The sequence below is a fragment of the Sciurus vulgaris genome (assembly GCF_902686455.1).
Source record: "Sciurus vulgaris genome assembly, chromosome: 1".
Lineage (NCBI taxonomy): Eukaryota > Metazoa > Chordata > Mammalia > Rodentia > Sciuridae > Sciurus > Sciurus vulgaris.
Window position 1 is genome coordinate 157,254,098 of NC_136461.1, and position 25,181 is coordinate 157,279,278.

Here is a 25,181-nt window from a genome sequence, read left to right on the forward strand (position 1 = left end):
TCCAAGGAAATGAGGTAATCAGGACAGTTGGGGTACTTACATAAAGACAGACATACAGATCAATGGGACAGAATTCAGTCTCCACAGAAATAAACCCACATATTCATATTCCTTTAATTACATGGTGAGTTGATTTTTTTTTTTTTTTTTTTGGACAAAGGTACCAAAACTGTTCAATGGGGAAAGAATCGTCACTTCAACAAATGCTGCTGGATAACTGACTAGCCATATGCAAAAGAATAAAGTGGGAACCTTACCTTAGACCATTTGAAAAAGTTCACATAAAACGGATAAAATACCTAAATGTAAGAAGTAAAACTACAAAACTCTTAGAAGGAAACAGAGATAAATCTTCATGAGTTCGAATTTTGGCAGTGAAGCTTTGGATGTGACCCCAAAGGTACATGCAACAAAAGAAAAAAAAAAGAGAGATAAATTAAACTTATCATGCCAACAAAAACTGTGCTTTTAAAAGTACTATCTAGAGAGTGAAAAAAACACACAAAGAATAAAAGAAAATATGTCCAAATCAACTGATATGGCACTTGGTTAATAGCTCTAGAATACAGAAACAATTCTTATAACTCAATAAAAAAAAGCAAAAGAAAATGGGCAAATGATCTGAATAGACACTTCTCCAAAAAGGATATATAGATGGCCAATAAGCACATGCAAAGAGCTGGGTGTAGTGGTGCATGTCTGTAATCCCAGCGACTTGGGAGGCTGAGATAGGAGGAGCGAAAGTCCGAGGACAGAAGCAGCAATATAGCAAAACCCTTAGCAACTTGAAATAAAAGCACAATAAAAAATAAAAAGGACTGAGGATGTTGCTCTGTGGTACAGCACAGCTGAGTTCAACACCCAGTGACAAAAAAAAAAAAAAAAAAAAAAAAAGAAAGAAAGAAAGAAAGATAAAGGACATGCAAAGTTGCTCAACATCATCTTACCAAAAAGGAAATGCAAATCAAAGTCACAAGGAGACATCCCACTGGCACAGGTAAAATAAAAACACCTAAGATAATAACAAGCATCAGGGAGGCTATGGAGAAATCAGAACCCTCACACCCTGTTGCTAAGAGTATAAAATGATGCAGCCACTTTGACAATCACCAGGCAGTTCTTCATCACTCTTAAGTACAGAATTGCCATTTGACTCAACAGTTCCCTCCCAGTTATACACCAAGAGAAACTTCAAATTTACGAACACAAAAACTTGTACCCGATGTTCACAGCAGCATTATTCAGAATAGCTGAAAAGCAGAAACAACCCAATGTCCATCCAACGGCGAGTGGATAAACAAAATTTGTTATAACCACACTAAAGAATATTATTCAGTCATTAAGTGGAATGAAGCACTGACACGTGGTTCAGCATAGATGTATTATGAATGCAGAACACACAGCAAGGGAAAAAATCCATATATTATATGATCTCTTTTATAAGAAATAAAATGGGCAAATGCATAGAGATGAAGAGTGAATTAGTGGTTGCTTAGGGCTGGAGGAAATGGGGAGAGAGGGAGATGATGACAACGAAGGGGTGATAAAAATGTGCTAACTTGATGATTGCACAACTCTATACTAAACCCCATTAAATTGCATCCTTTAAATGGATGAACTGTATGGTATGTGAACTGTATCTCAATACAGTTCTTACCAAAAAACAAACAAACAAACAAAATCCAAGGGATGTGGACATTATAAGATCAACCACGTTCCAGATCAGTTTTTAAGAAATGTGGAATTCTAGCTGGATTGCTGGAGTTGTGGCACTGAAGCAGATCAACGAGCTCCACTGAAATCTATCATGTTCTGACTGAGACCACCTGAGTATAATTCCTCATGGACCAAATGCTCCTTCAGGTCCCCTTTAACCTGCCTGACTACCTCTACATGTAGACAGGAGTTCATCACTGCAAAGATTATTGATTCAATCAAGCAGAAACCTCATGCTTTCAATATTAATTTTTCTACTGTATGGAATTTTATGACTTCTGAAACCAGCTACCTACTCAATATGACTGATCCCCCCACCTGCATATACTAAGTCAGAAGAAAGTCAAGTTCTACATCTATCCCATTGACAGCTTTCGTGAGGGCTGTTAGCAGGTTCCCACCACTGATGGTGAAATCCATAAGAAGACCTACACAAGGGCATTCTGGGAGTTCACAATGTGGTTACCCAACTAACCTACAGGTCTATTCTGACTAATGTCACACAGAGGAAATGAAATAGAGTTTAATTTCTGGGCCACTGGGACCATGATGGATGAGATCTGCACCTGACAGATGGCCTAGTCTGAGCCCCTGCTGACATTACTTCTATTCCCAGCTTCAATTTAACAGTGTTTCTCAGAGACAGGACTCTGTAGGATGGAGGATGTCCTTAATTATTAAGGGAATCTGGCATAGGTTGGCTTGTGTTCTGTTTATTTCTGCTGTAACATGAAAGATAGTGATTACGTGGATGACATTTGCATGTTGGAAACAGTGGAGGTGGGATGAGTGACCTAATCCTACTCCCTCCTTTGTCTATAGGGACTTTGAGTAAGAGTGGCTTTGTTAGAGCAATATCCTTGAGTCTACTTTGATTTTTTAAAAAATTAATTTACTTAATCAGCAAGTAGAGTGATTACTGTCTCTAAGGCCCTGTGATTCATTCAGTGCTCAGTACCCAGAAACACAGGAATAGAATGAGCTGATACACGGCACATCCAACTATCATGGAATCCTGGGCATCATTACTGGGATGCCAGACCCTGCATCTGGATGGCAAAAGACTACTAGGAATGCAACGGTATTCATCCCTGTAACCAGACTGAGACAATACCATCTCAGCTTGGGAGGTTAAAATTCAACAAACAAATTCAGCCAGCATTGAGCAATATTCCACTGTGGGTTAGGCACAGAGAAAGTGTGATTAGTGACATGCTCTGTGGGATGAAGAGTACATTCCACCATAAGTATTTCCTGCTTTGGCCAGAAAAGAAATCAGATTTGAGGAGGGAAAGACATGACAGGCAAGAGGAACAAATGGCAAGGAAAGAGAGAAAGCAGGAAGAGACAACTTGGGGACTGATACTTCCATTTTCTGGTTTTCTTCTTCTACATGATCCAGGTCAAAGACAGGTCTCCAGATGAACTAGCCTTTCAGTAAAGAGTGGTACAGGACCTGGACTTTTGTTAGTCTGTATAACATACTTTATTCAGGAAGTGGACAATCAGGAGTTTTTTTTTTTTTTTTTTTTTTTTTTTTTTTTTAACCATCTATACAGTATTGTTGACATACTGGTAATATTTGTAGTATTATTGACACACATTAAAATATATTTGACTAAATCAAGATCTACAGACACTCACCTGATTTATGGGTGTTAATTTTGTATTCTGCTACTTTGGTGAATTCACTTATGAGTTCTAGAAGTTTTCTGGTGGAGTATTTTGGGTCTTCTAAATATAGGGGCATGTTGTCAGCAAATAGAGATAGTTTGAGCTCTTCTTTTCCTACTTGTATCCCTTTAATTTCCTTCTTTTGTCTGACTGCTCTGGCTAGAGTTTTAAGAACTATGTTGAATGGAAGTGGTGAAAGAGGGAAAGAGAAATTTGGAAATCTATCCCATTCACAACAGCCTCAAAAAATAACATACTTGGGAATTAATCTAACAAAAGAGGTGTAGGACCTCTACAATGAAAACTACAGAACACTAAAGAAAGAAATTGAAGAAGATCTCAGAAGACGGAAAGATCTCCCATGTTCTTGAATAGGCAGAACTAATATTGTCAAAATGGTCATACTACCAAAAGCACCATGCAGATTTAATGCAACTCCTATTAAAATTCCAATGATGTTCTTCATAGAAATAGAAAAAGCAGTCATGAAATTTACTTGAGAAAATAAGAGGCCTAGAATAGCCAAAGCGATCCTTATCAAGCAAAGTGAAGCAGGAGGTATCACAACACCAGACTTTACATTATACTACAGAGCTATAGAAACAAAAACAGGTATGAAGACCAATGGACTATAATAGAAAACACAAAGATAAAACAGTATAAATACAGTTATATCATCCTGGACAAAAGTGCCAAAAACATACACTGGAGAAAAGACAGTGTCTTCAACAAATGGTGCTGGGAAAACTGGAAATTTGTATGGAGTGGAATGAAATTTAACCCCTATCTCTCACCCTGCATGAAACTCAACTAAGTGGATCAAAGATCTAGGTATTAGTCCAGAAACCTTACATGTAATAGAAGAAAATGTATGCCCAACATTCAAACATGTCAATTTAGGAACTGATTTCCTCAAAAAGACTCCTAAATTGCAAGAAGCAAAATTAAGAATCAACAAATGGGATGGTATCAAATGATAAAGCTTCACAGCAAAGGAAACAAACAAGAGCATGAAAAGAGAGCCTACAGAATTGGGAGAAAATCTTTGCCAGCAGCACCTCAGATAAGGCATTAATTTCCAGGATATATAAGGAACTCAAAAAGCTTAACACCATAAAAACAAATACCCAATCAAAAAATGGGCAAAGGAACTAAACAATCACTTCTCAGAAGAAGACATATGAGTGATCATTAAATATATGAAAAAATGTTCACCATCTCTAGCAATTAGAGACATGCAAATTAAACCTATACTGAGATTTCAACTCACTCCAGTCAGAATGGCAATTATCAAGAATACAAGTAACAACAAATGTTGGCAAAAATGGGGGGGGACATACACTCACATTGCTGGTGGGACTGTAAAATTAGTGCAATGACTCTAGAAAACAGTACAGAGATTCCTCAAAAAACTAGGAATAGAACCACCATTTGACTTCCTTGGTATATATCCAAGGGAGTTAAGATCAGCATACTACAGTGATGCAGCCACATCAATGTTCATATTAGCTCAATTCACAATAGCTAAGCCATGGAACCAAACTAGGTGCCCTTCAACAGATGAATGGATAAAGAAAATGTGGTTTAAATACACAATGGAATTACTCAGTCACAAAGAAGAATGACCTTATGACATTTGCTGGTAAATGGATAGATCTAGAGACTATCATGGTAAGTGAAATAAGTCAATCACAAAAAAAACAAAGGTCGAAAGTTCCCTCTGATATGTGGATGGTAACCCACAACAAGGAGGGGACAGAGAATAGAAGTTCACTGGATTGGACAATGGTGAATGAAGGAAGGGAGGGAGGATAGGAATAGGAAAGATAGTGGCATGAATCTGATATAACCTTCCTATGTTCATATACGAATACACAACAGTGAATCTCAACATCATGCATATACCTGTGAGAGTGGGATCCTAATTAGAATAATATTATACTTCATATTTGTATAAATATATCAAAATAGATTCTACTGTCATATATTACTATGAAGAACAAATAAATTTTTTTTTATTGTAAACAAATGGGATACATGTTTCTCTGTTTGTACATGGCGTAAAGGCATACCATTTGTGTAATCATAAATTTACATAGAGTAATGTTGTTTGATTCATTCTGTTATTTTTTCCCTTCCCCCCACCCCTCCCACCCCTCTTTACCCTCTATACAGTACTTCCTTCCTCCATACTTGCCCCCCTCCCTAACCCTAACTCTAATTTTAAAAAACAAGATCTAATTCTTTTTCAAACATGATGTTGCTAAACCATGTCTCTCCTTTCTGTCCTTTTGCAATTTCCTGGGGGAGAAGCCACTTGTATGATCTCTATGGCAGTTTTGCTTCAGAGCTTTGGGTGACTGTGTTAAATGTCAAAATGTTCCCAAATTCTGCTTCTGTCATTTGTTACATTAGACATCTCTTCCAGCTTAAGGTCATGCACTTAAGGATTAGAAAAAAATATCAAAAACCTCCCTTCATGAAAAGAACTATTTATTAAGCAGCTCCTTCTGGATATACCTACCAAAGAAGCTGTTAACCCAGCTAATTATTGATACCCCTGATTTGTTCAAATGATGAATGTCAGCAATTTGATATACTTTTGCTGAAAAAAAATCCACAAACTAATGCAAGCTATTTCTCATTAATCTATCTGAATTCTATGATGGTTTTAATAAATTAATAAAATAGAGATCCACCTCAAACCACAGACATTTCCTTTCATTAAAATTTTAGTGTTCAGTCCTTTATAGCAATCATGCAAGAAAACTGTATTAAGTGTGCTCAATATTATAGCAATCAAAGAGGTGGCTAAAAACAGTGTAGTGGGCTATGATGTACTGTGCAATATCAGAAAAACATAACCAGCAGTGCCTTCTCCTTCATCCTATGATTCTTGCTCTCTGTGGCCTCTCTTCTTTCCTTGATAAGCTCCCTCTGGTTTCTGGCCATTTCTCTTGCGGTTCCCCCAGCTGTGCCTCTCATGCCCCGACTCAGCTGCTCTGGCTCACTCTTTCAGCCTTCCTGGTATTTACTGTGTTAACAGTTCTAGTCTTCGTGCCATCTGATGTCTCCTGCTTCATTTTTTTACACACTCGAACAGCTGAAATCCCTGATGGATACAAAGCAACAGTCCATTAAGAGGGGTGTGTTCTGGGTTTTATTTTCCTCATTGCAAACAGAAAAATGGAAGAAGCAAGGAAAGACAATTCACAGAGGTGCCAAAGAGGGAGGCACTCTGGAGATAAAGTTGAAGATTTTAAAAAACCCAGATTTTTTTTAAGCATCAAAAAGATTATGATACTCGGAAAATAGTTCCTTCTGAAAATCCTCTCAAAGGTACAGTTGAATAACATAATCTCCTTTCTAAGAGGAAGATTATTTTTCTTGAATTTTAGAGAGTTGATAAAAATCCTTAAACATGTATTCTTCTACTATCTATAGTCTACAGGACCCAGATAAGATAGATACAATTATTATACATATGTTGATTTATTAACAAATGACATTTTATTAGCAAAATCCTTCTATTTATAAGTATACTACCTGGAAAGAGGCTTAAAATGAACTGAGTTAGCATAAGCCTTATCTGTCAGCATAAATCCCAAGCATGGCTTGGACATAAACTCCTTACAGTTTTAATATTAGAAGAGAAATAATTAAATTGATAAAGTACTCAACAAGAAACAAAAATCTCTCTTATTGGCAAAGAACAACATAGTTTGCAATATATACATGTGATGTATTTAAGGGAAGTTCTGTAGCATGCTCCTCAGACATCTGAGCATAAAGGTAGAATAAATGCTAACATTAAAAAGATTAGCTTCAGTACTTAAATGCTGCTTCATTATATAAAATGACTCCTCTAATTGCTAGTTTATACATTGGTAGCAAAAGATACATTTTAAAAAATTTCCTTTAGACAATGTAAATAAACGTGGAACCAAGCACAAAGAGGGCATTCATTCATTCATTCATTTTCTTTAGCACCTGTCAATGTTTCTTTCTTGCTTATGAATAAAAAGAACAAAAAATACAAGGTATTCCAGAGCTTTTTACTCTTTTTTTTTTCTTTGCACTAGGGCTTTTCCTGCTATTTAGAGGGTTTTGAGCTTTGTCTTATCTTTGCCTCAGGATGGCCACCTCCTTGAGTCAGCCGCCCACAACACTGCCTGGTCCACCGCATAACCTTCAATCAGCCTCCAGAACATCCTGATGAGAAACAACTCCTCTAACTTCTGCTTCCTCTAGCCTTGGGATCACCAAGGGGTGGTGGAGGTAGGCGGCCAAGCTCTCCCAGCTGTTGTGGGAGTGGGTGTGACACGCAAAGAGACACGCAAAGATGATTTTCCCCTCCCAGGAGGCAGAGGAAGGCACGGGGGCAGGAACTGGAAGTTTGTTCAGGCATGTCTTTGAGAACCCTAAATTCATGAGTATTTACAGTTAGAAGTAACAGCCACAGAGTCACTTTGGGATAAAAAGGGTCCTTTCCTTCCTTCTGTTCTTGAGAATCTGCAAAATGGCAGTGCTGACTGTGTGGACCTGAGGCCAGGGCTGCCTGGGAGGGTCACAAAAGGAGATGCCTCTGAGCTCTGTGGATGTGACTGGAAGCCCTGTGTGCTGTCAAGGACAGTTGTCTGTAAAGTGTCTGTGTTTCAGAGAGATATGGGGGCCCATGTAAGAGTAGGGAGTGGGGTAGGTTAGCATTCTGTAAATGAACCACGTGGGACAAAGTAACTTTGTGGTCTCCTTCCCATATATGTATATACAGACTATATATCCATCTTTCTCTGTATATATTAAGACTATATATACATATATTCTACACACTCACAGTTAAAAAGGAAAATTCCTGAGACCAATTAAATTTAGTTAAGCTTATTGGAGTAAAACAAAATAAAAACAGATTCCTGATTTGGCAGTTTCCAGAACCAGAGCAGATTCTGAGAAACACAAACGAGGTATAAAAACAACTTAATTGGTTACAGTGTAGTCAGCCAGCCAGTCAGCTGGTTATAACTTAACTAGTTAAATTCTCTATAGTCTAATCAGTCTGGCTACAGGTCCTCCTGCAACCAGCCAAAGTTCAGTACTGTGATTAATCTTGATACTGGTTTGGTCTCTTGGGCTCGGCACAGATGCCCAGTCCAAAGCCAAGGCCTCCTACAAAATGTTATTTCACAAACACACATGGCCTTCTGTGTCCATGCATTCAACCAACTGTGGATCAAAAATATTTGATAAAAACCTGCATCTACACTCAATATATACAGACATTTTTCTTGTCATTGTACCCAAACAATATAGTTTAACAATAATTTACATTATATTAGGTACTATAAGTAATCTAGAGAAGAATTAAAGGAGATGGGAGGATAAGCAAGGTTATTTGCAAACACTGTTTCATTTTATGTAAGATTTGGTATTTGCAGGGAGGGGAAATATCCTAGAACCAATGGCTCTGCTACATGTGTACATAAAAGAACACAGACATGTGCACACTCACACTCAAGCACTCGGATCTTGGACTTCCCACACTACTTGAAGACTCCATACCAGCACGGTGCCATTTTCTCATAGCTCCTTCTATGAAATGCTGTCTTATGTACGTTTCAATCATTTCTCTGAGGGAAAGTAACTACTAGATGACCTAGGTTGAATTTTAGGGAAATTCTGAGACACATGGTCAGTAACACAGAGCAAGTCAAGAGATAAACCAAAGTACACCTGAGTCATGCAAGAGTAAGTGCGTAGTGTAAGTTAGCTTATGAATTATAAGACATGGTGTGCTTAGCAGAACTGACATATCATGATGGCATGGTCTCCACAGGGTGGCCACACTCAGAATTCTGGACTGTGAGAGAGCATACAGACCTGTACACTATCTTTCTGAGCCTGTTATAGGGATGAATTATGTCCCTCCAAATCCATTAAAGTCCTAACCTCAAGTACCTTAGAATGTGACCTTATTTAGAAAGGGGTCATCAGAAATATAATTAGTTAAGATGAGGGTATACTAGAGTAGGGTAAGCCCCAATCCCATGTGACCGGTGTCCTTATAAAAGGGGGAAATTTAGACACAGTCTTGCACACAGAGGGAAGGCAGTTTGATTCTTTGCATCTCTCCTCTTAAGGTCCACACATCAATCCAGCTGCGTGCTGAAATTATTTCTCAATTATATCAACTCAAATGAACATTGAAATAACAGGCAAATTCACATAATTCACTAAACAAAGAGGGGATTTATATTTTTTAAACATTGTTTTCAGCAATAGCTGGAGGGACTGATTATGAAAACAACATGCAGCAGAATTAATGCGAAAACGCACTAATTTTTACTTGTGAGTAAAGTTTTGAAAGGATTCCATAAGAATTCAGATTGACCAAATTCCAGGGGAACTGTTTTCCTTTATTGGGACACACTACATTCCAACTCTCTCTTTCTCTGTATGTTAGATCACTTAATTTATTTTGACTCCTCTTCATTAATCTACTCTGCCTTGTCTTTGAAAAGTCATTCCAAATTCATGCTTCACAGACTGGCCTGGTTCTCCTATATTTTCTCAGCCCTTAGTGTATAATAATATTTCTGTTTGATTGCATAGTAGTTGTTACTTATTTCAGAGTTAGATTACTATACTTTCAGACTTAAAAGCAAATCCTACAGTATTTCAGCTCAACTCCTAATGTCAGTGACAAGGAAACATAGCCCCAGTTGTGGTCACACAGTTGCTTAGGGTCTGAGTCATGAACAAAACTCAGCCACTTTTCATAACCTCCAGCTCTATGGTGGTGGCATAGACATTTCATATCTGCTACTTTTATTTGTTCTCTATTATCAGAGGAAATACCTTGACCCAAAGATTCTCCTGCAACACTATATTCAGGTTAGACATGCCAAAATGCTTGTTTAAATTCAGATTATTTGATATAGCTAAGTTTTGGTACGAAGAGACTAGCAACTGATAGTTTATGACTGTTTTAGTACATTGTTCTTTTTTAAACGAGTCTTCAATTTACTAACCATCTGGAATATATTTCCTTCAACTTATCTGTAGAAATAATTAGCATTATGTATAACCCAGTTATTTTTAGTTGTTTTGATGTCCAGACTAATGATATTTTAAGTGAGTAATAAAAACTTGACTGTGCTCCTACAACCCTTTGCTGTCTAGTCAAAGAAGGAACATGAGCCCATCTAGTTGATCATGTAAGGTGGGGGTGCAGGCATGAAAGGAAAGAAGTAAATAAGAGAGAAAAGGAGAAAGAAAAAACAGGTAATAAAGATTTTGAACCCTTGGACTAAGACCTATCTTATTCTGTTATTGTTGGTAAAAATTATCAGACAATAAATACTCCAGAGGGTGATATGGTTGCATCTTAGCATGTCAAACTAAAACAGCAGGAAGTAGTTTCCGCATCCATCTGCCAAAATGGAGAAAATGGGTGCCACCAACAAGACTAGAAAGAAACACAATTATACTTTGAATCTAACTGGGGGAGTGAGGAGCAGGACATAGGGTGGTGACTTCCTCACTGCAGAATTACATGTTTTTATGTTTGATCTGCCATCAACAGGTGTTGCCATGGTAACTATCGTGCAGTTAAGAAGCAGAAGAGGTAAAAAAAACCATATCAAACCATCACAGAAGGAAAAAAATAAGTTCTATAGCAAGACTAACCTCTGACTTAAGAGAAGGAGCACCTAGAGGCTTGATCTTCCATTTCATCAGGGTTTTATGTTAGGAATGCTGCAGTGAGAGAACACTATGTAGGAGCACGGACCTTGGAGGAGCCAGAGCTATCAGTGAGAGGATGGTGTGGCCCTCAATTTATCTTAGGTGCTACTTTTTTTTTATTATTATTATTTTTGGGGGTGCTAGGGATCGAACCCAGGGCCTTGTGCTTACAAGGCAAACACTCTACCAACTGAGCTATCTCCCCAGCCCCTTTAGGTGCTACTTTATATCCCCATTTCCACTAAAAACATTTTAGCTATTTGATAACTTTGGGGCATAAGGAGATAGTTGTATATTATTATGTCTGGAAACGTCTAGAAAATGAATATATCAGTATATAATCCTATACTGCAGGACTGTACTTCCAGAGTTTCTCTGCTTCGTTCTTCAGATGGAGAAGCTAGGGATCCCATGCTATGCATTAGTGGAATAATCAGTTAGCTATTTCTTCTTATGAATAAGAATTGCCAGTATTTCTAAACCAGATACCAGGAAATACCCCAAAGCCTGGTGAGGATCAGAACATCATTTCTTTGGTCCTTCCTCTCTTGCTTAAGCTCATGATAGTACCTCTAGATTTAGCTTCACAAATGAGGAAATAATTATTACTATTTCTGAAATTAAATTATAACAGTAAGCTATGTTTGGTAGCCTGCCAAAAAGGAACATTTTATCCCCATGACTTATTGAGCTTGTTGTTAAAATGACCAATCCACTTTACATAACATGAATTAATATGCTTTGCAAACTGGTATGATTCTTCAAAGGTAAGAAAACTGACAGAAGATTTTGGGGGATAAAATTTGAAAAGGTTTAGGCTGAGAGACAAATCCCTGGGGTACCAAGTACATCCTGCTAAGGCCAGGCAGGTATCAGAGTGTCACAGAAAAAAGAAAGCTGATTTGTCACTGGACACGGCTCTGAGAACTGTCTCTACCTTCTGCCCATTTCTGGGACTCAGTTTCCCTTTCCACATTACTCACTCACTTTAAAGGGTTGGTGTGAGACCAACCAAATGAGATAATACATGTGAAAGTGTTTTGTTTACCAACTATAACACACTAGACATTTGTCACTGGAAGCTCTACTGTTAGCTGTTTTTCAAGCTTTCTGCTCTAACAGTACCTGAGTCACACTTCTGATGACAAGGTAAGTAGGTCCTGTAAATTTTCAGAAGATGATTTTGGTAGAACATCTGTTCCTCCTTATTTGGAGATGCTTCTCTGATCTGGACATCATTTTGTCCTATAAGTTCCCTTTCTTTCAACTTTTTGTTTTCAAGCTAGAAGATTTCTATCAGAGGGATGGATGTGTGTGCGTATAAAAAAAGTAAGAGGGACAAGTGGAAAGGAGGATCAAATAGGGAAGGGAAACAGAGGGACAAGTGACAGAACAAACATTGAGAAGGGGTAAAGAGTTCTCCCCTGTGTTTCACAAATACCTACTTATCTTTGGTTTCGTTACTACTACGATCTGTAACTCACTGGGAGAGAGTCATGGGTGCTCTACGCTCTTCAGTAGAAGCAATTTGGGGGATGACACAAATTTCCACAATGGTGATCTCATTAGGTATGGTTTCTCCATTCTCTGTGGATGGGGTTCACCAGGTATGGTAGGAGATGCACAAATAATTCCTGTTCTTAAATTAAAACTCCCAGTTCTCCTTCATAGTAGGATGCATACCTGTGTTTTTAATCAGCTTTATTTTTACTTTAAATGTCACCCTTTTACCTCTGTTGTGAATTCCTGCTCCCCTCTCGTCCCTCCACCCTTCCTCCCCCTTTTCCCTCTCCATGCATTTGAAAACCTTCGTTCCTCCACCTAAATTTCTTCTCTCATCCCCTAAGCATTACCAATGCTCCCTAGTAGTCTCCAGAGCCACCTTCTTTAGGGGCTGTTTCTGATAGCCCCTTCCCACCAGCCTCCAGGCTAGCCCACTGTCCCCAGGGCCCCTTTGTGCTACACCAAGAGCACTCGGACACTACTTTGCACTAGACTGTGCATATCCTTCCCTCTCCTCAGTTGCAAGCTTTCTGGAGGTGTGTCCTGGCAAAGGTGCCACACGTAGAATGTCCACAAGGGATTTTGCTGGGTAAACACTATTCCAGTGCCATAAAACCATAAAAACTAGAAACCACCGATCATAAATTTTAACTCTGTGAGAAGCATCTCTTGCAAAGGGATAGAGCACCATCAAGACTGCCTGCAAATGGCCCATGCACACAATGGAAAATGGCTCAGGAGTACTTTTCTACACACTGAATTGGTGGCTGTTTTTAGCCTGTTGTTATTTCTGATGAGATTCAGTCTCTTAATCAGCCACATTTAGAAACTTTAGTCTTTTCCATCAGATATTGCAAACTAACAGCTTCCACCATCAAAGATAAGTGTACAGATAACGCTGCCACATGGGATGTGGACTCTGGTGTTGACGGATGCTTCCTTCATTTAAGGGTTGTTTATTAGAGATGGGAAGTAAACCAGTGGTGGTCCAAGGCTCGAACGGTAGGAGATGGAGAAATTGGGGTGGGGTGACAGATAAGGTGTGAGGAGCTTCCTTCTGGGCTTATGGGAATGTCCTGGGATTGATTGTGCTGATGGTTGCACAACTCCAAATACACTGTACTGCAAACTGTCATCCACAGGGTCAAAACTAAGTAGACCTTCTGCACAAAAAGAAAAAATTACCACCACTGTGATGTTTATAGTGTCCCAAAACTTGACAAGCAGGCATTGCATGTCTTGCCCTCCTACTCTGACCAATTTTCTAGTTGTAGCAGCATAGTAGACCTCAGGATGCTCCTTTTCTTTGACAATGTCTTCACCATCTTTTCTTTCTTTCTGTGTCACTAGAGAGACCCTGGTTCAAAAAACTGAGAGCCAGGAGGGAATGAAAAGATATTCACTTGGACCCAAAGCCCTCATTTTATAGGTGATACAATGACAGTTAAGAAAGGAGCCCTAAATGTCTACCAAGTCTTAGGTAGTGGAGGTCAGTAAATTCAGGGACCAGTGTGTTAATCTGACATGGCATGTCAGTGTGTCAGGCAGAGGACCTGTTCAGGAAGCCTTCAGAACAACCAATGTAGTGCATGCCCATAAGCAGCATCTTGGTGCTTACCTACATGTGGCCTGCATCAATGACCCATCACATGACGGCTGGTAACAGCTCCCCAGTAAACTCCCAGCTTCTCAATGACAGGGAAGGTACCTGGTGGCTGGTGTGCTTTTCTGCCTCATGCTTTTCCTTACCACCTTTCCCTGAGAATTACTTATGTTCCACAGTGGTCCATTCCCAAAGCATTCAGCAGAGCTAGCAACTGCTTTTGGGGTACAGCAGAGGCCTATTTCATGGTTTCACAGTATTGAAGTTTTTTTTTTTTTTCTCTTTTTAGTGATATTGTCTTTAAGCAAACATGATTAATAATTTAATATATGGAATAATAAAACATATGTAATAAGTCGTTCCATAACTAACTGCTATCATGCTTTGAGGCCCCATTTTTAAAGACTTGATCTCTTTCCATTTTTTTTTTTTTTTTGCAGTGCTGGGTATTGAACCCAGGGCCTCACACATGCTAGGCAAGTGCTCTACCACTGAGCCACACCCTAAGCTTAAGGACTTAATCTTGAAATAAATTTATTGTGCTGTCACTGAAACAGAAACAGAAGTCTTCCAAATCAATAGGATCTTATTTTTTGAATATATGAACCTGTGAGCAGGATCCCACTGGGTCCACCCAGACTGACACATACTATAGGCTTCAATTTTGATAACTATCTCATAACTAAATCTTTTTTTGGAGGCAGCTTTTAATGTAATCACAAACAAGATTTTTATCATAAAAAGGGTGCAAATAATATCTGTCTGCAACATGTCCTCATATAGATTGTACATTATAAAAATTACAGGCTCTTTACTATTGAAATTTGATGATCAGTCACTGAGTTCAATATGTAACTGGAAAGCCTATAGTTAACTATAATTAGCCAAGATAAATCACAGAGGGAACTGTGCAAATATATAAAAAATATTCCCAGAGTTTAGGGTGTTAAGATAGAATATAGCAAAAAGCAAACCACTTATCTGCAATCAAATACTCAACTATGCCACTGCTGACAGCTCCTTAGGTAAGGCACTTGGTTCTTAGTTCCTGTTATCAGTACTTTCCAGTCCTCAAACATGAATCCCAGCCTGGCTTTTTTTTCCTAACACAAATTCACCTCCCCTGCACGCACCTTTGCTGATACCACTTATTTATGCCTAGAGTGTTCTTCCCACTTAATGCTGACCACCAAGTTCCAAGTCCTGACCATCTTTAGGACTGTTCTTTTCCTTCTGTCCTTAGATTCTGTGCAGTTCGTTTGGTGACAAATATTATTTTGTCTGTCTTATATAGGAGTGAATTGTCCCCCACTCCCACACTTTATGCTTGCATAAAGCATACCACATCTTCATTTACCCCATCTGCCAGGAGGTGAAGTGAATCATTTATTGAATGATCTACTGAATGATGCAGGGAGGTGACCCCTGGCCTAAGCTCCTCCTTCTCTTCAGCGAGTGGGGCTTCCCTCTGGGATGTGAGCTCTCCTCTGATCCTCCAGGTCATAATCTGAGTTGATTTTTGGGGCCCAGTTTACCAGGGCCTAAGCCGTCACTGTGGTCTGCACTTCTGGGGTTCCATATTAGAACAACAAACTCTGACCTCCAACCTGGCCTTTTGTGGTAATAATGGTGATATATGAGCCTTGTCCATCAATGATTCTAACCATCTCTTAATTTTTCTCAAAACCTGGGAAAGTCATAGAACTGTTATGGTAGTGGTTTTCATCAAAGACTCTACTGTCATTCCTACGTGTAAGGAAACATATATAGATATGTATATAGAGAAGAATAAAAATAAAACAAGACTTAGGACTTTGATACTTGTGATTCTGGCTAATGGTTATGACTTTATTAGCACATTTCTGATATCACTTTTTTGCAGGGTTACTATCAAATTAATACAGGCAGGGTGAGTATAAAACTATTATATGCCACACACTGTGATCCTGCAGAGTAAATCTAATTGCACATTGAACAAGAAAAGAGAATAAAAGATAAGGCACATACTGATTGATTTTTTTCATCCAAACTCACAAGATTTAATTTCAACAAAACCCTTCATTAAATTGACAGCATATCTAAGAGTGACTTTTATGTGACATGCATCCTAATGTAACTGCTTAAACAGTGGAAGCAATCCATTTTGAACTGATTTTTCATTTACCTATGTCTTAAACCTTCATGTTATATGCTACATTATCCTTTGCTGACTCTTATTCACTTGTAGATAAAAAGCTATTAATGTACAATGTTGCTCAGAAATCAGAAATGATTTTTTTTTTTTTTTTTGGTTCCAGGGATTGAACCTAAGGGCACTCAACTGAGCCACCTCCCCAGTCCTTTCTTTGTAAATTTAGAGACAGGGTCTCACTGAGTTGCCTAGAGTCTTGCTAATTTGCTGAGGCTGGCTTTGAACTTGTGATCCTCCTGCCTGAGCCTCTTGAGTTGCTGGGATTACAGGCATGTGCTACCACGCCTGGAAATATGTATCAATTTTGAGTGTTCCTAATACAGAAAGGAATTACAATTACATCTAAAAAATTCAGTGTTTCAAAAATTTTATAACAAATAATTGAGGATGAATTAAATTTTCTTTAATTTTAATGGACAAATATTAGCTTTAAAAAATTTATTTATCGAATGCTAACTGGATGCCAGTCCTAACCACAGCACTGATAAACAGCATATAACCCAACATCATGCTGGGAATGACTCCCTGGGTCATCGTTTTCCAGTTTTCAAAGACGTGACATTTTTCCTTTGATTCCCAGGTTTTCATTCCTTTGACTCTGTCTTCCATTAAAATGACAGAGTACACATTGTTATACCCAAAGTACAAATGGGGAAAATGAGGTTCATGGGCTCTGGGATACTCTGGAAGAATGGCAGGGCTGGCACTCTGGTTCAGAATGCTGACTCCCTATGGTTAATCATTCATTTGGAGATTCAATAGATAAATATTGAGCATCTCCTGTGTAACAACCCCATGTTGGTATTGGGGATGGAGCTGGTCCCTGCCCTTCTGGTCCCTCCTGTGGCTTCCCTATTAGACATAGGTCCACATCATCATGCTTATGGCAATTCTATGTACTATTTTCATTTTATATATGGATAAAACAAAAAATAACTTAGTAAATATTTTTCTATAAAAACAAAAGTAGGGAAAATTGCTTTAAAATTAATACAGCTTAATCATTTGCTTTAAAATCTTAGCACATGTTTCATTGTTACTCCTTAATGCTCAAAATGGAATGATAGTGTTTCAATTAAAATTGAGACTCTAAATTAAAAATGTCCTTTGGCATTTTGCAATGAAACATTTAATCTTCTATCAAACGAATGAGGATTTAATCACATAAATTAGTCTACCTCATGCACACACCAAAATGTCAGAATTTTATCTAATAAAACAAACCTAGTGTCACACATTTGTAGGAAGAGCTGTAAGAGTGTTGCTGGGGAAGATCCTGTCTGGAATTCAGTTTTAAGCATTATGTGCCATGAAACACAGGAGAAGACCCATGGTTAGTCCTGTAATGAAAGGTAATCACCCACAGAGCTTTTTATCTCTTTGCCCACAGGTTAATTCATGAGTGGTAAATGTTTTAGGCAGGCTTCCGTCCAGGTAGAAAGAATGACAGACAGACAAGCAAAAGTGATGCAGAGAAACCCAAGGAGGCAATGAAAAGAGAGAAGTCACAACCTCCCCACTCTCGCTGAGAAGCTGGGACCCTGCAGAAGGTGTGCTCAACACCACGGGGGCGGGGGAGTCATCAGCCTGGAGTTGAACAACAGGGGAGTGCCAAAGGGAATCTGAGTTGCCCACACAATTCCACCAGCTTTCTCTGTGTAGGATTGTAACTTTTCATTTGTCTTATGACTCACTTTTCATGAGATAAAGAGAGAGTGAGTGAGTGTGTGTGTGTGTGTGTGTTAAAAGCCTCTTACTGAACACAGCATGATTTCTCATGTGGTCTGCTTTCCTGGGTCAATCTCTAAGCTGTCTCTCCTACGGTCTGGTCTGGGTGCTGAGATACATCATGTGATGCCAACTCTATCACTGCCTGAGTTAAGCCTGGTCCAGATGCCCCAAGCCTCTGCTTTCTTATGTAAAATGAGCACCACCATATTAGGGACCCTCTTAGCTACGGTAAGAGGAAACAGAAAAATGAGAATAGAGAGGTTCCATTTTATATAAATTACGGTCAGGTGTCCTTTACAAACTCCTTAAGTTTTTTGAAACCATCAGGCCCCAGAGTTTCATATAAATTGCTGTAGAAGTATGCATTCACTTAGTATTTCTCTACATGGGCTCCTCTAGAAGATTTAGTAGAAACCTAAATCTTCTACTTAACCTCTCCAGGTGCTTTGGCTTACTGTATATACATAGGAATTTGGCAACCTGTGGCGGGTGGGGTGCAGAAGAGGCTTGGTTTACAAACAGGTTTTATTCCATGAGTTCATTTTCAAGTCTATCACAAGGAACACAGAATGCACTTTCTCATTAGAAAGTGAAGGTTGCTACATCTTAAAAGATAAATCATAACAATTTTTATGAAGTAATATGACTATGGAGAACAGAGAAACAAATGAAAATTAAATTCTATTGTATTCTAAAGTTTCCGTTCATTTTTCATTTTATAAAAATATTTACCAAGTTACTATTAGCAAGTAAATACTGTTAAGTACCATTTTCAGTTATGACGTCAAAAATACTTTTTCGTGTTTCAAAACAGTCTGCATGTATCACTTAAAACTTATAAACTGTTTATAAGTTTAAAACTTATAAACTGTTAAACATATTTATATCCTTGGTCACTTCCTAGTTATTGAAGCAGAGTCGCCAAATTCTCACTTTTTAAAAAATGGACTGTCATGAATGACATCAGATTTTTCTCAATGACACCAAATCATGATCTCAAATGATAGAAAATTTAGCATCCCAGAGAAGAGCCCTTTATTTACCAATATTGAGATTACTCTTCCTCTACTCAGCTAAAGATGGCACCTGTGAGTGACAAGAACAAGACCCGAAAACTGAACAGAGAGGAAGAATTAATTAGCACGATACTTCGAAGGTGGTGGCAGTGGTGATGGCAATTATAGCATCAGACATGACCACTACACCATCCTAAGCACCCGCCACCCAAACATTATTCCTAAACAACTTTTATAAGGTAGGCATCCTTCTTCCCATTGTAAGCATGAAGAGGGGTTAGGGGACTCTAAGGCCACTCAGTCTCCATGGCCTCAGACTGCCTCGTTTATAGGAAAGAATTCCTGGATGGGACTACTGATCTGCTGAGACCTCTTCACTCAAGACCTGAAAGTGATTTCTAGATGAGACCTGGTGCAGACACTTTATGTGCCACCCTTCAGGGCCGGGAGCCCCCAGCACCACCAGCAGATGGAATCGTGACATAGTAAGAGCAGAGGCGGCCACCTCTGCAAGAGGCAGTTGACAAAGGGACACTATGACATGATTTTAGTTTTGCATCCTTCATCACTTACTTTTTTTCTTCTGTTATTTTGAAGTCTGATGGTAGGTGGCATTTTTCTTTAAGTTTGGAAAGTAAAACCATCCTTATTTTGACTGTAATTGATATATATCATTTCTTTATGTGTCTGATCAAAATACAGCTTATAAAGTCTACAGAGAGTTAAAATTGCTGGAAGTGTTTGGAGAAACTTATTAATGTATTATTACATAATCATTAACCAAAGAAAAATATTAATCATGAAGATCATTGCTCAGCCTGGGCAACAATAATTCTTGGGCTTATTTTGCATGAACAAACTCAAATCCTTATGTTACACAAAGGCTAATGTCTTTGCTCAGAGGATTAGAATTAATTTATGACTTCTGCTTTTGACTTAAGTGCTGTAAACAGCTCTGTTGTTCTTGGAAAACAAAGGCTGCTCCTGAGTAAGTTTTCCAATAGAGAAACTGAAATTAAAGTACTATGAAAACATTTGCTGGATAGAACAAATGCCAAGATCAAAGATGCTAAGACACTGAGCAGATATTTATTATCCCCACTAATCCTTTTGTATTTCAAAGTTTATTTATTTTTACTATGCTCCTCTGTGCTCTTCACCAGTTATTACAGCAGAATTTAAAATTCAGAAAGGCGAATGCAGAGTTAATGTTATCACGAGCTTCAAAATAATATTCAAGTAATATTGATGAGGGTGAAAATGCATTTATTATCTATGCTCTTTGGATGAACAAGAAAAAATGACAACCTGATATTAGAGTTCTAACTTTCTACCCCCAAAGAAGCCCTGCATAAAGAACAGAGATTTAGTTTTAAAATATTAGTGATGAACAGTTTTAAAATGACAACTCAGTAAATCAGATGGCCATGTACTTATCTAAGTAGTGCACATGCTACAACATTCTGACCTTCTACTGTTTCTAAGTTCTTACTTATGAAGCAGTTTCACAGCTTACTTTGAGTAACACAATGACAGTCATTCTCATCTTGTATACCATATGCAACTTCTGAGGGTCTGGACAGGGAATTTGGGGTCTGACTTAGGGTGGGTCCTGAGAACAGCAGTATGAGGAGCACTGACTGTCACTATCCTCAAGGAGTTTATGTATGTAGGAGAATCAATGGACAGGATTTGGCAACAGAGTAGGCATGGACAGGAAAAGGAAGAAAAGCAGCCTGGCATATGGTGGTGCCATTACCCAGGATGGGAAACTCAGGAAGAACTGACTTCAGGGTGGGAAGAAAACACACAAAAGAATTTGGTGTGGTAAATGTTAATTTTAAGGTGGAAATGGGGCATGGCAAGAGAAATTTGAAGTGTGGCTAAAATTTACAATCAAAGATCTCAGGGAAAGACTGGTAAGTAAGCAAGATCAGGGAATGTAAATCTTTTCTGTAAAGGGCTGGGGAGTAAATGTTTCAGATTTTGTTGACCACACATTCTCTCTTTGTACACCAAAGCAGCCACAAACAAGAGTGAAGAGTGAGGGTCCCAGTGTTCCAATAAAACTTTATTTGCATAATCAGGAATGTATTTGGTCTGCAGGTCAAAGTCTGCCAATCCCTGAATCAGATGACAAAGGAAGCCCTGGGAATGGATTGGGTAACAGAAAAAGAAAATACGGAAGGCAAATTTGCTATGCTATGAAACACATAATTCTGAATTTTGATCAAATCCAGTAAGGATATACACTATATACAAGGTTTGCAGACAGACAGATGGAAAATCCCTGGCTCTGGGTTGTACCAACTGTATGTGAAATGGGGCAAGTTATTTAATCTCTGAGGTTCAGTTGCTTTGGCTGCAAAATGAGGATAATGATGACTACAGCTAACCCTGGGCACAGTGCTAAAGAATGTATTAATATTAATACCAACACTCAGAATTAGGCGCTATGATTTGTGGATATGGAGGCACAAAGGGTGCTTAAGAAACCTAAGTGACCTGGCTAGTAAGTGATGGGGGGAGGTCTGATTCCAGCCCAGCAAGTTGGCCCTGAATCCCTTGTTCTTCATCATCCCCATACCTGGAAAGGTCATGATGAGGGTTAGATGGGAGAGGGGAGTGTTTATCATTGCATGAGCATGCAGGCCACTATTATTTTAACCTTGAGTAATGTTAATAGCCTAAGGCTATGAGGAAGGCTAAGACAGGTCAGTCTTGTCCAAGACACTCTCCATACGAATTTCTAACATTAGCTTTGAAAGGGTCCCCAAGTCAAGTCCATTGCTAGTTTTCGTCCTCTCTTCCTTCTGAAGAGGGGGTGTTGAGGACAGGAAATAGTAGCAGCTTTCATTCCATTTGCTTGGCAGTTGTTTGTTTTTACCAAGTATACCTAGTAAATTTGTGCTGATGCTTCTTAGTGTAGACACAAGGAAGCTTCCAAAAGGATGCTTTCTTTTCTTTGCATTGCTGGTGATCAAACCGGCTGTAAGAATCTACTGATACCTTTTGGAATCCTTGGTAGATTATGTTTTAATAAGCATTTAATCTTGGCAGGAATTAGGATTAGGGTTTGGGGGGTGGGGGAAGCATCCACAAAGAAATCTTTGACCAACCAAGTCTCCCCTCTTCTGCAGAGTTCCCTAATTCCCTGGGTCCCCAGAGCTCCACTTTCTCTTGTCATGTTTGATACTTAAATCAGTAATTACTGTCAACAGTTCATTTTGTCCCTTCTGCTGGAGAAGGAGTTGTTTGACTGATGAGACTGGAGTTATTTTTCCTGACATGTAGAATAATGCCTAGCAAAGGGATTTACATATATGATTGCAAGAAGTAAAAGAAAAGTCATTAACCAAAAAAGAAAATGGGATTTAAGTTATAAGCAAAACCAGAAAGTTTTCAGATTCTATCAGCAATTATTTTTCTAAACATTTTTGAAAAGTTTAATAATCACATATAACATACCCAATTATCATTTAAATATCAACTGTTACTAAGCTGAAGTTAAAGTCAGTTTTTAATTTTTCCAAAAGAATATGAACCCTGGGATGTATTATCCCAGCTCGGGAAATGGATTAAGCATTTGTATCTTAAGAAGCCAAGGATGTCACAGCAAGAGAAAATATAAAAATTAGGATTTGTAAGGGCAGACAGCATTCATGACATTTAAAAAATCGGCTTATTTCTGTTAAGTATTCTATATAACTATACAGCTATTTCTTTAATAACTGTTAGCATCTTAAATAAGTACTTCATGACAAAAAGACTAAATAAATGTTTCTGTTTACAGGTTTTTACAACTTGAAAAAATGAGGCATAGAACCTGGGTGGCAGATGTAAGTCAGGGGGCTATAGATAAATACCAATGGTTCCCTGGTCAGCTTTGGAGGTTCTGTGAACTACCTGAAATTATAGGTAAAACTTTCAGGGCCTGTGTCTTTCTTTAGAAACAGTCTAGAATTGTCATTAGACTCCTAGGGAGTCTATTGCCCAAGTCAAATTAGGTTCTGCAAACAGGTTTCCCTTGAACATATTTATGTTGTTTAAAAAGCTAAAGTATTTTTCTAAAACTTCTACTTTTGAAAGAATAGAGAATTAGATTACCAATCCAAATTATGTAAGTAAATATTTGTATTTCTGCACCAAATTCAAGATTTTGTCCTTAGTGCAAAAGTAAGTTCTCCTCTCACTGTTTACCCAAGGTAACTTAGCCTTAGAATTTTTAGTCAGTCTGTTCAAAGTTTTCAAGGATTTAGGAATGAAAAAAGGAAAGACAAAAATCAGTAAACACCCCAGAAGTTAAGGCTTCTGAAATGTTCAACTATCAATGAGCATACCTTACCTTTAAATTAATCTTTAGAATAAACTCTATTTAAAAGTGAAAACGCACTGCAGTATGAGAATATCATCACTACAGGCTATTTTTTGAGGTTAACCACAGCAAGTTATGGCAAAATAAAAGTAAGAATTGAGAACTCCCAGTATTCCATTCATAGACAACAATACATTCTCCTTAATAAATAAATGGCATTTTAGCATCTCTTGGGAGACAAACTGACCTTTCTAGAACAAAGTAAATTTTCTCTTGGGGATTAAATTTTTTAGAGATTTAAGGCACTAACAGGTTTTTCTCTATATCCTCCTGCAAATTTAATTTTCTGCCTTTTTTCTGTTAATAGCCAGGATCAATTTGGAATACCTTTTTGATATTATTGAAAATCGGTGAGCAAGAGTCTTATTAATGCTTGCAGGTCACTAATGTACAAAGGTCACCACTTCAAAGTGTAAAAGATGGTCAGAAATGAGTTGACCTTCCAAAATTAGTAAGTAACAAAAGCCTTGAGATTCAAAAGCTCTTTCTGTTTCACCTGAGATCATTCAATAAACATCTTCGGTGAACACAGAGCCAACATTTCCTTGTGTATAACCTGACATGAGCTCATAAAATTGTATTCCACAGGCTCCACAACAGCTCTACTCCCTGAAACAATAGTATGATTCATACACACTCCAAATTATATCTGTTTTGCATAAATGAAGTAGACCTTGTAGAAAAGACTAGGTTCATTATCATGTAAAATACAGCCATTAGCAGAAAATCTAGTAATTATATTCCCAGACATAACAAGATCAGACTCTTAGGCTACTGGCTGGAGTTGGGGGATGAGAAGTGCAGTGTTCCTAAAAGAAAAAAGCCTTCCTTCTTAGTTGTTCACAGGGGTAAATGAAATAATAGGACCAGAAAAGGAAACCACAGCAGGCCAAGCCACGAGTCTACCATCAGAACATGCTGTCCAACTGCTTGTCTGTGTGAACACCAATGTAGGCGATTATTAAATGTGTGTGCTGTGTTTCTAGTTCAAAACCTTTCTTAAGCTGTCTTGAGGCTGAAATTTTTTAGGACTGGTCTCAAATGCCTAGCATGTTGACACATAGTAGCTGTTCTCATTGTTATGGTATGGAAATGAGGTGTCCCCCAAAATCTCATGTGGGAGACAATGTAAGAACCTTCAGATGTGAAATGATTAGATTATGAGGTGTGGCCTAATAGTGGCTTAATGCCCAGCAGATTAACTGGGTTGGTGACTATAGGCAGGTAGGGTGTGGCTGGAGGAGGTAGGTCACCTGGGGGTGTATCTTTGAGGTAAACATTTTGTCCCTGGTGAGCCAGACTCATATTTCATGTCCTGAGCTGCTTTGAGTTGGTCAGTTCATACTGACCCTCTGAAACCATGAGCCAAAAGAAACTTTTCCTCCTTTAAATTGTTCTTTTCATGTTTTTGTCAACTTTTTCATCACTGTGTTCTCCTCTACAAGAACAATTATAGAGGAAGAAAAGTTTATTTGGGGTTCGTGGTTTCAGAGGTCTTAGTCCACACATGGCTGACTCCACTGCTCTGCGTCCAAGGTGAGGCGGCACAACATGGGGCAGAGAGAGAGGGGGGAGCGGGGGGGAGGGGGGGAGAGGGTGGGGAGAGAGAGAGAGAGGAAGAGAGAGAGAGAG

General features: G+C 38.5%; 1 protein-coding gene and 1 long non-coding RNA gene across 2 annotated transcripts in view; one reads left to right on the plus strand and one right to left on the minus strand.

Annotated features, from left to right (window-relative positions):
* LOC306661756 overlaps window positions 1-3,642 on the plus strand; it is a 35,691-nt gene extending 32,049 nt beyond the window's left edge. The window contains exon 2 of the long non-coding RNA XR_013763947.1: window positions 161-3,642. This is a non-coding gene — a long non-coding RNA (uncharacterized lncRNA). The remainder of the gene's footprint in view (window positions 1-160) is intronic.
* Window positions 1-25,181, minus strand: part of PAG1 (phosphoprotein membrane anchor with glycosphingolipid microdomains 1) — a 128,762-nt gene that overhangs the window by 51,395 nt on the left and 52,186 nt on the right.